The 15,850-nt window shown below is 34.9% G+C and overlaps 1 long non-coding RNA gene across 1 annotated transcript in view; it reads right to left on the bottom strand.

Moving 5' to 3' along the window:
- The window catches only part of LOC122798872, a 308,307-nt gene extending 292,754 nt beyond the window's left edge, over positions 1-15,553 (bottom strand). Inside the window, exon 1 of the long non-coding RNA XR_006364322.1 lies at positions 15,399-15,553. This is a non-coding gene — a long non-coding RNA (uncharacterized LOC122798872). The remainder of the gene's footprint in view (positions 1-15,398) is intronic.
- Positions 15,554-15,850: the final 297 nt, after the last annotated feature.

Genomic DNA, 15,850 nt, shown 5'->3' with positions numbered 1-15,850 from the left:
GTGTCAGGGCATCAAATACACTTTGGTGCTGTTTTGACCATTACCAAATAAAATCTTTGCATGTTAGCTCTTGTAATGGTGCTTAAATCTGGAATGAACTTGCCTAGATAGTAGAGCATTCCAAGAAAACATTGTAGGGCTTGAACATTATCTGCAGCTTGCATCTCAAGAATTGCTGTTTGCTTAGAAGGATCTGGTAATAAGCCTGAACTGGTGTACAGGTGACCAACATAACTAAATTCTCATAGCCTGAATATGCACTTCTTAGGATTCAGCTTAAGATTCTTTACATGTGCTCTTTCCAAAACTTTCTTGAGGTTTGTGTCATGTTCGATTTCACCATTGCCTCCTACAAAAATATCATCCACTATAATAGCACATGGATAGCCTGAAAAAATGTGCTCCATCGCAAGTGGAAAGACTTCACTGGCAGAATTTATCCCAAATGGCATTCTCAGAAATCTGTATCTTCCAAATGGCATATCGAATGTGGTTAACAATGAAGATTTTTGGTCAAGCAAAATTTGTCAAAATTAACTTTTTGCATCTAAGACAGAAAAAAAAACAGTGGTGTTTGGCATGAGGACAGCATCCTCCTCGAAAGTGCACATTGGATGATAAGGCTTTTTTAATGTTTTGTTCAAATCTCTTGGATCAATACATATTCTGATATCATCTGAGCTTTTCTTATGAGCTACTACCATGTAGGATAGCCATTCAATAGGTTCTTCCACTGGAAAAATGATTCATAGCTGCACCATTCTGTCTAGCTTGGCTTTGACTCTGCTCTGCATAGCTACTGGAACTTTCTGTGCTGGCCTGATAACTGGGCAGACCTCTGGGTCTAACTTCATGGTGTACACAACTGGTAGTTTGCCTAGTTTGTCTGCAATAATATCAGCATAATCAGAAAAAATAGTTTGGGTGAAATTTGAGCTGTCGTCATGCAGGCTTACATGGTGGACTTCTTCATTAAATGAAAGTAGTCCCATTTTCAAACCGTCTCTGTAACCAAATAATGACTGCACGTGTCTCTTAACTACGTAAAATTGCAAGTCATAGCTGCTCCCAGCAGAGTAACATGTAAGCACTATTGAGCCTTCAGTTTGAATTTCTTCACCACCATAAGCAACAAACTTTGCATGCTACTCACCAGCTCTTAGTCTAGAAAATGTTTCTGCTGACATAAAATTGCACTTTGAACCAGTATCAGCTTTGAGCTCTATGGGTCTCCCATTAATCCAAACAGTACAAAATATTTCATTCTTCGCCCACAAATGTACTGCATTGACTGTTTCACCAAGCACAGACACACCATCAACATAAACATTAGGGTCACAGCTTTCTAAGTGATCGACTTGCTTCTTGGAATGCTCTCTTTTAATAAAAGAATGTACCTTAGTTGATTTACAAAACCTTTTGTGAAATAATTCCACTTATTACAAGAATGACACTGCTGACCAAAAGCTAAGCACTTTTCTTGTTTGGGTTCATGATTACCATCACAATTATGACAGTTGACTGTGAGGTTCGCTATGAGTTTTGTTGAGTCACCCCTGTGCTTTGCTGTGTCCACCTTAGGCCTTACTGAAGTAACTCTGGTTTTTATTGAAGTTACCACACCCTTGGACCTGCATCTTTTAACTTTGTGCTGCATACTATCTACATGAGCTCCTGAAGCTACTGGATACTTGATTTCTCATTTGTAAGAATACTTGTGTGCTTTTCTGTAAGCTCATATATCTGACAAATCTCAATGGCCTTATTCAAAGTTAAATCACTATCTTGAAGCAAAATATTTTTCACTGTGTCATTATTAATATCACACACAAGCCTGTCCTTTATTAACTCATCTCACAAATAACCAAATCTGCACATTTTAGCCTTATTTCTCAAGTCGGTTATATATGCTGCAAAAGTTTTGCCAGGCTTTTGATCCCTTGTGTAAAATAAGTACCTTTCTATTGTAATATTCATTTGGGGGTTACACATTTCTATAAATTTACATTTTAAGCACTCAGAGTCTTCTCTTGTTTTAGTCGGTACCACTATATGGTGGTTTCCCCCTCCCCTGCATATACAGCAGGTGCATACACAAATGAAGGTTCTCTTTCAATGACTTCTGAACCAGCTACATTAAGCAGAATAAATGCCTTTATATGTGTGTCTTTGTTAAAAAATGCTGTCTGTATAAAAAAATCATACTCTTGCTAAAACCCTCTCCAATTTTTTGCAATATTGTTGTCAGATATAAGTGCAGCAGGTCTGCAAAATCCTTCTGCCATACCAAAAATCTTGCTTAAACACAATGCAAACTATGGCCCTTGCTATTAAGTATGAACATTCACACACATCAAGTAATTGTAATGATATTCAAATGCACAATAAACTCTTTAAAAGACTGTACTCAGCGAAATATTCTTTGAAATAATTGTAGTTTGTAACTGCACAAACATGCGAACACTCGGTACACTTTGGATACTTTGAATAGCTTTAGTTAATGTGAAAAAGTAGCACATAGTGAAAAAATATGACCATTTTCCCTTTTTTGTGCATTTTATGTGATTTGGATACTGTTTCAAATGTTTTTATTATTATTTTGCATATTACTTTTTCAACATGTCGCAGTTTTGGACAATTTGTTTAATAAGAAATTTGTTTTGAGCATTCTGAGTGCTTTGTTTTATATTTGTAGTGAAATAAATAATTTAAGTGAGTTTTAGTAACTGGAAATTGTTTTTGACCTGTTTGCGAATTGCTGGAGCAGTTGGGATAATCCACTCGTATATATTCCTCCACTTCTAACCAGTTGCCTCATGGCTGTGACTTTGGGTCCCATTTTGACACCGTGTCACTCTTCTTATGTGTATTAAGAAGATGTTGAGGCTTGGATGTTCGTTTAAGTTGTTTATCGTATACAAACACATCAGGATGGCCAGCAGAAACATTGACCTTAAATAAACTATCCAAATAACCTACTGACTACATACTTGCATGCCCTCACTCTGGCTGCTTACTCAAAACGGCACTCTTGTTTGCATATGCTCAGTACTTATACGGATGTGCTGACTCACTGGAAATCTTCTTAAAGGTATATCACACACACTGTGATGTGATGCCTTGTCATGACAAGTTCCTCTTTCAGATATATTCAAGGAATCTGTGTAATAGATATTTTAATGTCAGCATACAAGAGAAAAGGCAGTATTCATAACTGTAAGGGGCACAGAGGCATCAAATGCTTGCCACACTGCACAGTGCTTGTGTGAGTGTGACTGATAAATGAATAAATAATATAGTAGAAAGTAAAATGGGAGAGGCACCGTTCTGTATACAGATCTGTTGCAGTGAGACAGATAGTGAAGAAGAAACTCAAGATGAGGACTTAGTCCAACTAAGCATTCCTGAGCATGGACAAAGCAAATGACAATGTCCCAAAAGAGCTGACATGGGCAATGTGTTATTCCTCCTGCTGGGAGGGGATTAGAAGCAGTCTTCTAGATCTAAGAGATAAAGTGACATTTTATGGGCTTATATGATACTCTTTTTTTGTCTTGGTGGAGTGGGAAAGAGATTGTAGTCAAGAGAGATACAGATTCTACCATAACTGTTGTTAAGCCTGTAGTGGTTAAAAGAGCGCCACACTTACCTAGACAGTTCACTTTCATTAGGGTTTTAGGAAGGACCCCTTTTCAGCCACTACTGGACAGGTTTGCTTGGATTGCAAATTTTTGGGGGTGGCAAAGAAAAAAGGAAGTGGCAGCATTCAATGATATCCCAGTAGATATTTTAATTATAAATGATTTTGTGACTAGAGTATCTTGTGTTCATGTGGCTACATGTAGCCAGGTATGAAGACAGGCAGATGGGGAATGCAGTGCCTACCCCAATAACCAAGGCTGTTAGTGTGGCTATTTTTTAGGGACAGATAGTAGCAGAGAACCAAAATCTGACTGACAGCTGTTGAAAGGTGTTGGGCTTCTCTTGGAAGGGGCTACTTCAAGGGGAGAGTTAGATGGTAAAAGCAAGCCTGAATTTGAGGCACCCCTGTTCACACTTCCTTGGGACAGTGAGCTGAGGAGGGTCACAGAGAAAGAGTTAAGACATGCTCAGCTCTCAGACCCTATGTAATAGGACTTAAGTGAAGTATTCATGGAGGATCCTGATCCTGATGAGAAGGGAGAGTCCACATACTGGAAAAAAAGTATTATTGTATATAGAATGGACTCTGAAAGATGGCTGGAGGGAGAAGTGATACAGCAGGTAGTAGTTACAAAAACCTACCAAAGACTACTATATTTTCTTTACATGCCACTTGGGCATAAACCATACAGAAAGAAATATTATGCATAATTTCTATTAGCGAAATATTACAAAAGGTGTAATGGGATATGGGTACTGAAAGACATTCGAGCAATATCAGGAGGTGAAAACAACAGAAGATTGGGATCCTTTGTCTATTACTGAAGAAGATTTTTAGGCAGTACCTGCAGGCATTGTGGGGCATCTTTGTACCACAAGCTCTACAGGTAAGAAGTAAAACCTGGTGGTGCACCTTACTTAGATACATTGGGGCAGTGGATCTGTCCCATACTGAGGCAGAGAAGGCAACAGATGCTCTATTAGATATTTTTTGTCTGGGTAGGTTTTGCAAAAGAAATAGCAACGGACAGATATACTAATTTCATGTTAGACTTGTGGGAGATCGCAGAATAACATAATTAAAAACTACCCCTAATATTGACAGACCAGTGGTCTGGTACAGAAGTTTAACTCTACAATAAAGACCATGCAGACAGCATTTATAGACCAGTTCAGGTGGGAGTGGGACTGGAACCTGCCTCATTTCCACTTTGCATGCATAAAGGTGACAGAAAAGTTCAGAGGTTTTTTGCATTTGCGTTACTGTATGGACAAAGGGTGAAGGGAGACCCCGGATTTAATTTGTGGTGAGTTGAAGAGTGACTGTGTTTGCCCACAAGGAATCTATTATGGAATAGACCTAAACTTCTGGACCAAGCTTAAGTAACTCATGGGTGTGGCAGAAGAATTCCTAACATAAAAATAACATATGACTGGACAACCAGCACAAGAGGTTATTCTTTTGGGCAAGAAGTAAAGGTACTTATTCTTGATTCGCAAAAAAACTGTAGGTAAAGGTTTTAAGTGATGTTAGATTAAGCATGAAGGTTGGCAGTCAGTGGGCAAACTCAGATAGTGAGAAAGATAAGTCTACATGGTAGAGTTACCAGACAGAAGGTAGAACACAAACTGTGCCATGTTAACATAAACAGCTATCATTATAGAAACACAGTGGTGCTCATTATCTTCAGTGCATTACAGGAGATATTGGAGGGGACTCTTTTGGTAAATTTTAGTAAAACATGATCTGGCACCTCAGTGAATGAGGTAGCCCATTCGTAGTGGCTCTCTTCTACCTAAGTTAAGGAATCCAAGCAGTAGTACAAGAGTTTGGAGACATATTTACTGGTAAGTTAGGTGTACATACTTGCTGGACAGCCATGTGGATACATGGCCCTAACAGCCAAACAAACAGGCCTTTTATAGGTTCACGGGTTCAAAAAGTACTTACAAGGCTACTGATCTATGAGGATCTTAAGAAACCTAGCATTGTATTCCTATGGTAGGTTTTAGCCCTTATATTTTGAGTATTAATAATCCAAAAGCAGACATAATAATAAGCTGGGACATTTACTTATTGGCATTTTACATGAGGATCATGGATGCTAAACCAGGGGTAAATGCAAGGTTTCCCATTCCGTCATTCAAATTACATTTGAATAGAGTAATAAAAATAAGTACTTTACTTTCTGTGGCTCTGTGAGGTTTAAAAAGTAGTTCCAAAGAAATGTTATTTTCTGTGTACATGCCTATCCGTCTCTTTGTTCCTCAAGCTATTTTATTCCCTATGCTGCCTTAGTATCCAGGTGCTTCATCTCTAGCTCAGATCTCTTTAATTTCATCTGTGTTTCAAGGTGATTTGTCCTTTTCCTGCGCACTCACAGTACCTTCCAAGCTGTTGACAAATTTACTGGACTAAATTACAAATGCAAACAAGGCACATATAATGTCCTTCATGGACATACTTGCATATAACATTCTTTTATAATCCGTAGTCAACTCACACTGTGAAATCTTGGTATATTTTTCAATTTTTTTTTTCTGCCTGTTTCCTAAAATACCCTGATGAAAAATGACACAAGTAGTGTGCAATCTAGAGCTGTGTAAATTTACAATCTGGGTACACATGCCTTTGATGACAAAACTATTTGCAGCCTAAATAAGTCACATCATGGTTAACCACTGCTAACCACTGTGAAGTACAGGTGGTAAGGGACACAGTCCTTGGATCTGCTCTATTACCCTGAAATAAAGTATCTAAATCTAAAATCTGATGGTGAACAGATGTATAATTTGTTAAGTCACATCACTTGTGCTAAACAGATGAAAATATAAAAAGACACACAAATGTGAATCACTAAACAACTCACTAAGTGCAGTGTGACCTCAGGAATGTGCAGAAAATATATACTCTGGCTTTGCATATTGGCCTATAAATGCCACATCCACTTCCATGGAAGGCTAGTAATATTGTTTAGCACTGCAGTCTTCTATACTGTCCTAAGGTAACAAACTACCACCACCACATTTTACCTGACTGGGCAACTCCCAGATAATGTTCCACACTTGATAATAAAGCCAGACATTTTAAGCACAGATGGTAGTGTGTAGTTGTGCAATCTGGCCAACTAGATTTGATTGCCAGCAGTTTGTGACCATTTAGGAATAAATAAGCCATATCAGTAAATACATAAACAATAAGCCACACCCTTTTTAAAAAATATAAAACATGTTTTTTTTTTAATTTTACTAAGCATGAGTTAAGTAGTACAGTTAATACTTTAATATGCAGAGCAATATTAACTAGAACAGAGAAAGTAGAAGGTAATTTGAACAAATAGATTATGCTAAATAAAACATTTGCCTGCAGATGGCATAGTTACATAGTTACGAAGTAATTGCCTTACTGCATAGACCATTAATATAATGGTTTCCTCAACCCAATATAGCTTATCTATATCTATATCTATATCTATATATATCGATATATATAAAAATGATCGACTTTTGAAAAGCTGACCATGGGGAACGGCTATATCCGTACAGTGCAGAATGGGAAAATTTCCCGCTTCCGCAGTGTAGTGTGATCTTGGAGTTGGTATATTTAAGTTACGTGTGTGGGTGGGGGGTGGAGCCCCCCTGCTAACAGTTTTAAAGTAAGTGTTTGTTGTGTTTTTTGTGTGGTCTCGGCCATATGAAAGTCGACTTTGTGATAAGTCGACCATGTAAAGTAGACCTATATATATATATATATATATATATATATATATATATATATATATATATATATATATATATATATATATATATATATATATATATCTGAATATCTAACATATCTAAATGTTTAAAATCTATCAACCAAATTGTAAACGTGTTTATTTCTTGTATTAGTCTCTATACTATTAGTATATAAGAAATCTCCACTGTGTATAACCTGCTGATTGTTCTGTTGTCTTATTTAACATCTATGAAAATTCTCTCTCTTCTTGTATTTGTAACATGTACTCTTTTTTTTAACTTGTATTTTCGACTTGTATTAACCATTATGTTGGAGCTTTTCTCCTCGGGCCTCTACTGAAAAAGGATATGTATCCAGCTAGACTAGCCCGGTTAACAAATGTAAAATAAAATAAATAAATAAATAAATAAATATGGTTCCCTATCAGAAGCCTGAAACACTATAAGCCTGAAAATCAAAATCCTGAAACCAAAAGCCTGAAAATTCAAAATCCCAAAAACCCAAAATCCTGAAACTCAAAATCCTGAAAACACAAATAATACTAATATGTCACTATAAAGACACTAATATCTATCAACTGACCCTGACCCTAACCCTAACCCTAAGGTCCGTCACTATCGCACACTCACCTGACCCGCGCCCTAAACCTAACTCACTTAAACCGCCCCTAACCCCAATATTTGTCACTATTGCATACATGCCTAACCTGCACCCTAACCCTAACTCACTTAAACCGCCCCTAACCCTAACATAAAACCAACCGCACACTTACCTGAACCCAACGCATGACCTAACACCACAGGGCTAACAATAGCAAAGCCACAATTATGTCAGTATGTCCATTTTGTGTTTTCAGGATTTTGAGTTTTAGGATTTTGGATTTTCGGGATTTTGAATTTTCAGGCTTTTGGTTTCAGGATTTTGATTTTCAGGCTTATAGTGTTTCAGGCTTCTGATAGGGAACTATATATATATATATATATATATATATATATATATATATATATATATATATATATATATATATATATATATATATATATATATATATATATCAATATAAAAACTTCATCAACTATTGTATAGTGGATAAAATAAAACTCGCAGACACTAAACAGTTCATTAAGCTTTCCCTCTTATTAGATGAAAGAGCTTCCGCAGAAGAAGTAATGTAACAACAATTACAGTATATATACTGAATTTATCACATGTGGGTACATTAACCAATGAAAATGATCAAAACATATGTACAGTAACCATGGATTCAGTAATGAAACATTCAAATAGAACTAATGGAATTCCAAGAAGTGTGTCAGTGGCATGAATATAAATACAAACAAGAATATTAATATTAATGTATATAACAAAAGTAAAGCAGTACTAAGAGTTCCATTTTAGAGCACATTTTATGTTAACACGATCATTTAACCGTGGAAATACTTCAGAATTAAATAATAACTTCCATTTAAGTTCCCTGACTTCTAAAAATAACTCCCAGTCACCAAAAAAAACAGTCTATTTGTTCAAGAACAATAAAATGAAACTTCTTGAAAGAATTGCAGGAAATGCATTGTTTCGCTAGGGCATTATTCATATTCTTAGTTCTAATTGCCCCTAAATGTTCTTTAATTCTGTCCGAGAGTCTTCTAACAGTTTTTCCAACATAAAATGCTGAACAAGACTCACAAATCTCTGCATAAACAACAGCTGTGGAGTGACAGAAGAAATGTTTAGAGAATCTGATAGAATAGTTGCAATGGAGGAAAGTGTATTCTAACCCTGTTAAAATATACGGACAAATCACACAGTTATTGCATGAATGCATACCTATTGGTAAATTAGATATAGGTGTAGTATTAATCAAATATTGAGAATCTCTGTTTTCTAGGTTCATTCTAATAGTCCTAGTTCTTTTAAAATAAAAAGAAGGAGTGGAGCCAATAGCTTTACTCATATTATGAGATACTTTTAATAAATCCCAATTGTTGGAAATAATATTCCTGATGTGTTTTATATCTCTGGAGATTGGCAATGGAAAACTGAGAGATCTATTAATGTTATTCTGTACAACATGTTTGGGTTTAAATCCATAGAGTAAGATAGGTAAATGTGTAGTGTACCTTTCAGATGCAACTTCAGAATAAATAGTGTTAATAAGACCCTCAGGATAATTTCTTTTTAAAAACATCTTCTTCAGTAGCAAAGCATTAACATAAAAATCATGGTCTAGACTAATGAGTCTAGAAATACGTATAAATTGACTTCTGACTAAGTTCTTTTTCATGAAGAATGGATGAGAGCTAGAAAAGTCAAGTAAATTGTTCTTATAGGTATCTTTCCTGTAAATAGTGGAACAAACAGTATTAGAAGGCAGAATACTTAATCTAGTATCTAGAAAAGCAATAGAAGAGCCACAGTCAGAAACAATGAAATTCAGAAAACCAATACTTTTTTTCATATCAGAAATAAATTTGTCCAAAGAGATATTATCACCCTTCCATGCAAAAAAATATCGTCAATAAACCTTTTGTAAATATGTATGAAATGAAAGCTGTCCAAAGTGCATAAGTTTTCCATTTCCCAAGTGCTTTTGAACCCATAGCTATGCCTTTGATTTGTTTGTAAATCTTTCCATTGAAAAAAAGAAATTATTATTTAAAACTATTTTAACTAATGTGTATAGTGTATTAATTTTAGTAGAGGAAAAGGAAGTGTATTTGGTGAGAAATAATTTAAATAGTTGTAAATCTTCTTTGTGTGGTATGTTAGTGCAAAGTCCTTCAACATCAAGGGTGGCTAATATACAATCAGACAAACCATCCTTCTTTTGGAAAATGTCATTCAAAAATGCCCAGGAATCTCTCAAATAGTTATGAGTCTTCTGCACAGAATGCTATCTAAATAATCAGCAATCTTCTTATGCCTGAAAGGGGTTCTGTTGTACTTTTATGTATTTTTGGAATGCCGAATAATCTACCTAAATTAGGAGAGGGTACTGACATAAATAAAAATTCTTCAAAAAAGATAGCATTAGTTAACTGTAAACTTTTTTATATATTATCTACTTTTAAAAAATGTTTATCAACAATATGTACATCGACTTGATTGAAAAAATCATTGTTGTGTAAAGTGTTTTCAATATTCTGTATATATGAGGTTTGTTCCATTAAAACAAGCCCTGTCCCCTTATCCGCACGCATGATGCATAGTGATTTATCATTTGTTAGTTCTGTTAAAGCTTTCCTTTCTGCATAAGAAAGATTAAACCATTTGTTAGTTTTATCAGACTGGCATAGTCTTCTCAAATCTCTTTTGCAAACTTTAGAGGAAGCTTGTATGGAGTTATTTAATGCTGGGTTATACAGACTTAGGTTTAAAGATGGTAATGTGTTCTGAGCTATTGTAATCAGTTTCTGTATCTGATAAATCAGAATATATGCTATTATTAGAGCTAGTATTAATAGCAGTGCCATTACTTAGTAATAAATCATCACTATTAACATTTTGCGAAAACACAAATTAAGTTTCCTAGCATACAGTTTTAGGTCTAGAATCAGATCTGGCAAGGAGGCTCTTTGCGCAGGGATGAAGTTAAACCCATTTAGTAAAAGCTTCAAATGTGAATCAGGAATTCGTCTATTAGTAAGATTGTAAATAGCAGTATCCATATTTTGTATAGATGTTTCTAAATATGCTTCTAAATTGGCATCTGACAATTCAGAGAATTCCCCATAGGGAAGTACAGCTGATGTGGAGACATCCGAAGGGGCGGAGATTAAGTCCTTGACAGGCTCCTTGTAATGATTCTCAAAGCAGTGGTGGAAAACTTTAGTGGTCTTTTCCTGGTATGAAAAAAAAAAAAAAAAAAAGGAAAGCTTTAACAGAACTAACAAATGATAAATCACTATGTATCATGCGTGTGGATAAGGGGGCAGGGCTTGTTTTAATGGAACAAACCTCATATATACAGAATATTGAAAACACTTTACACAACAATGATTTTTTCAATCAAGTTGATGTACATATTGTTGATAAACATTTTTTAAAAGTAGATAATATATTAAAAAGTTTACAGTTAACTAATGCTATCTCTTTTGAAGAATTTTTATTTATGTCAGTACCCTCTCCTAATTTAGGTAGATTATTCGGCATTCCAAAAATACATAAAAGTACAACAGAACCCCCTTTCAGGCATATTATTTCGAACATAAAAACCAAAACAGAGAAGATTGCTGATTATTTAGATAGCATTCTTAACCCTTTAGTGCAGAAGACTCATAACTATTTGAGAGATTCCTGGGCATTTTTGAATGACATTTTCCAAAAGAAGGATGGTTTGTCTGATTGTATATGAGTCACCCTTGATGTTGAAGGACTTTACACTAACATACCATACAAAGAAGGTTTACAACTATTTAAATTATTTCTCACCAAATACACTTCCTTTTCCTCTACTAAAATTAATACACTATACACATTAGTTAAAATAGTTTTAAATAATAATTTTTTTTTTTTCAATGGAAAGATTTACAAACAAATCAAAGGCATAGCTATGGGTACAAAACTAGCACCTGCCTTTGCCAATATTGTACTAAGCACTTGGGAAATGGAAAACTTACACACTTTGGGCAACTTTCATTTCATACATATTTACAAAAGGTTTATTGACGATATTTTTTTTTGCATGGAAGGGTGATAATATCTCTTTGGACACATTTATTTCTGATATGAAAAAAAGTATTGTTTTTTTGAATCTCATTGTTTCTGACTGTGGCTCTTCTATTGCTTTTCTAGATACTAGATACTAGATTAAGTATTCTGCCTTCTAATACTGTTTGTTCCACTATTTACAGGAAAGATACCTATAAGAACAATTTACTTGATTTTTCTAGCTCTCATCCATTCTTCATGAAAAAGAACTTAGTCAGAAGTCAATTTATATGTATTTCTAGACTCATTAGTCTAGACCATGATTTTTATGTTAATGCTTTGCTACTGAAGAAGATGTTTTTAAAAAGAAATTATCCTGAGGGTCTTATTAACACTATTTATTTTGAAGTTGCATCTGAAAGGTACACTACACATTTACCTATTTTACTCTATGGATTTAAACCCAAACATGTTGAACAGAATAACATTAATAGATCTCTCAGTTTTCCATTGCCAATCATCAGAGATATGGAACACATCAGGAATATTATTTCCAACAATTGGGATTTATTAAAAGTATCTCATAAATATGACTAAAGCTATTGGCTCCACTCCTTCTTTTTCTTTTAAAATAACTAGGACTATTAGAATGAACCTAGAAAACAGAGATTCTCAATATTTGATTAATACTACACCTATATCTAATTTACCAATAGGTATGCATTCATGCAATAAGTGTGTGGTTTGTCCGTATATTTTAACAGGGTTAGAATACACTTTCCTCCATTGCAACTATTCTATCAGATTCTCTAAATATTTCTTCTGTCACTCCACAGCTGTTGTTTATGCAGGGATTTGTAAGTCTTGCTCAGCATTTTATGTTGGAAAAACTGTTAGAAGACTCTTGGACAGAATTAAAGAACATTTAGGGGCAATTAGAACTAAGTATAGGAATAATGCCCTAGCGAAACATAGAATTTCCTGCAATTCTTTCATCAAGAAGTTTCATTTTATTGTTCTTGAACAAATAGACTGTTTTTTTGGTGACTGGGAGTTATTTTTAGAAGTCAGGGAACTTAAATGGCAGTTATTACTTAATTCTGAAGTATTTCCACGGTTAAATGATCGTGTTAACATAAAATGTGCTCTAAAATGGAACTCTTAGTACTGCTTTACTTTTGTTATATACATTAATATTAATATTCTTGTTTGTATTCATATTCATATTCATGCCACTGACACACTTCTTGGAATTCCATTAGTTCTATTTGAATGTTTCATTACTGAATCCATGGTTACTGTACATATGTTTTGATCATTTTTATTGGTTAATGTACCCACATGTGATAAATTCAGTATATATACTGTAATTGTTGTTACATTACTTATTCTGAGGAAGCTCTTTCATCTAATAAGAGCGAAAGCTTAATGAACTGTTTAGTGTCTGCGAATTTTATTTTATCCACTATACAATAGTTGATGAAGTTTTTATATTGATATTATTTAATCTTCTGTAGTATGGTTCTTATTTTATATATATATATATATATATATATATATATATATATATATATATATATAGTCTCCCATATACTCATTCAATCATGTTTTAAATATATTGACTATGCTTGCGCAATCATCACTAGCATTTATTCCCACTATCTCTTTACTAAAAGAATTACGGAGCCTTAAGTTACATTGGCTTAATTTCCAGAAGATATTATAGGCAGAGACATAACTGCAGAAGACAACTCAGAGGTCTGTACAACACAAGATCCTAGACAGCTCTTCCTGTGTATCTGTCTTGTTCATTCAGTTATTTTGGCTTATTCCTCTTCATACAGAAATCACAGATGCAGTTAAGCAGAGTTTCACATTCATCTTGCTAATAATGACTTTGATTTCCTGCTCTTGGCACTGGCTGTGTACCTTACAGAAGTCCCTGAATGTGTTTTTACAGCTTTTAGGTTCCTGGCCTGGAAATAGTCATAGATCTTGTAATCACATGGCAGAAAAATGCAGTTTCTGTTTGACATATCTGCTGTACAAGTCACATCCTATATAAAATTGTTTTATTTTCTCATACATTGCACAGAAAAGGGTCAAAAGTGCTCACATCTTTTCATGCCACTTAAAAACATGCATTGCAGATTCAAACAGATATTTAAGTTTATTTGTTGTAGATTTTTATAATGCTTAAGTATAGTTGATAAATCGGATCTATATCAGAATAGCGAAGAGGCAGTTAATCGAACACCTCTTCGTCGACACATAAAGAGCGAACGCACTAAAGTGCTAACGCTCAGAACAGTGATTTCTTTCCCTGGGAAAGAAATTGCTTGGCCTTCCCCGTATGTTTGCCCTTTTCCCCACTGTACTGCGATCTCAGAGTTGGTATATTAAGTTAGGGGGTGTGTGGGGGGCACAGCCCCCACATTGGGGCAAAGGCCCCCACATTGTAATGTTTGAAGGTGTGTGCATTTGTTTGTTAGTGCTACTGATTTCTTTCCCAGGGAAAGAAATTGGTGTTCTGAGCGTTTGTACTTTAGTGTGTTCACTGTTTATGTGTCGTGAAGAAGCATTTGATTAAACGCCTCTTCGCTATTCTGATATAGACCCAATAAATCTGTTATAGCCTGACTCAGAAAAATATGGCAAATCTTTTCCTAAACATCACAGTGCAGAAGTGTGTGGAAAAATTGCAAAAATATACATGTGCATACTTAAAATAGCTCAGATTTGACTTAGCAGATCCATTTTTGTGCTATTGGTTTAATATCTGATTCATGTGTTCCCTTACAATTATCATTCAGTATTTAGTCTGACTTCACACAGAAACAATAGTAAATAGCAAACATTTAAGTGCACAGTATTTTCAGTCTTCCTTGGATCTTCTCTGAAAAAGGCCCACATCTTAATGAGAACTTCCTCATCATTTCAGAAGTGCTGGTCTAGCTTCATTCACAGTTAAGAATAATGCTAAAAACATATATATCAAAATGAGTCCCCGTCATTGTGGACAGCGAGGAGGACGTGACGGAGCTTACAAAGTGCATCTCTCCTAGTCTTTGTATGGGGGGAGGGGGAATTTTTGTTCTTCTAGAGCAAGCACTTCCCACTAGGGGCTAAATAAATGCAGCATGAGGACACTGAGGTAACCATCATCATCAGGATACTGACATGACCCAGATGGGGACTGACATCTTAAAACCTGCTATCAGGAGCAGGTGCCATAAGAATGGCATAGGAAGAAATCATATTAAACTCAGAGTTGATGGGCACAGCAAATCAATAATAGTTAATTGATTAATGCAACTGGAGTAAAATATAATTAATGCAACACATGCCCTGTTAGAAAACTTACCTTGTAAAATGTTCACGTCAAACAGCCAGAGAAAATTCATTTGGAGGAGCAACTTCCTTCTGAGTAGGTATATTAGTTCGATTCAGTAATGGATTAGCCAAAGTGACATTAAATGTGCCTTTTAGTACTGTGTCCGTAATAACAGGGCTTAACTGAAATGCAAAAGAAACATAACTGTCTATGTGCAAATTAATACATCAGTTAATTAATTAATTCATTCATTACTTAATTCATTCATTCTTTCATTGTGTTTCTATTATGATAAAAATAATACAATTATGGCCACAAATGCATGTATGTTGTTTTTTTGTTGAAATGTTTTAAACAAGATAGTACAACACATTTCTGCAACATCTATGGGAACACTCAGAACACACATAAAACCAAATTATAATGGAAATAATTTTAGTGGACAGGTTAGACCTGTCAACATTACATGAGAAATGCACCCA

Source organism: Protopterus annectens, chromosome 3.part1 (assembly GCF_019279795.1).
Source record: "Protopterus annectens isolate FY-2018-M chromosome 3.part1, PAN1.0, whole genome shotgun sequence".
NCBI classification, from domain to species: Eukaryota; Metazoa; Chordata; order Ceratodontiformes; family Protopteridae; genus Protopterus; species Protopterus annectens.
The sequence above is the reverse complement of the archived record's forward strand: the minus strand, read 5'-3'. Positions and strand labels throughout refer to the sequence as shown.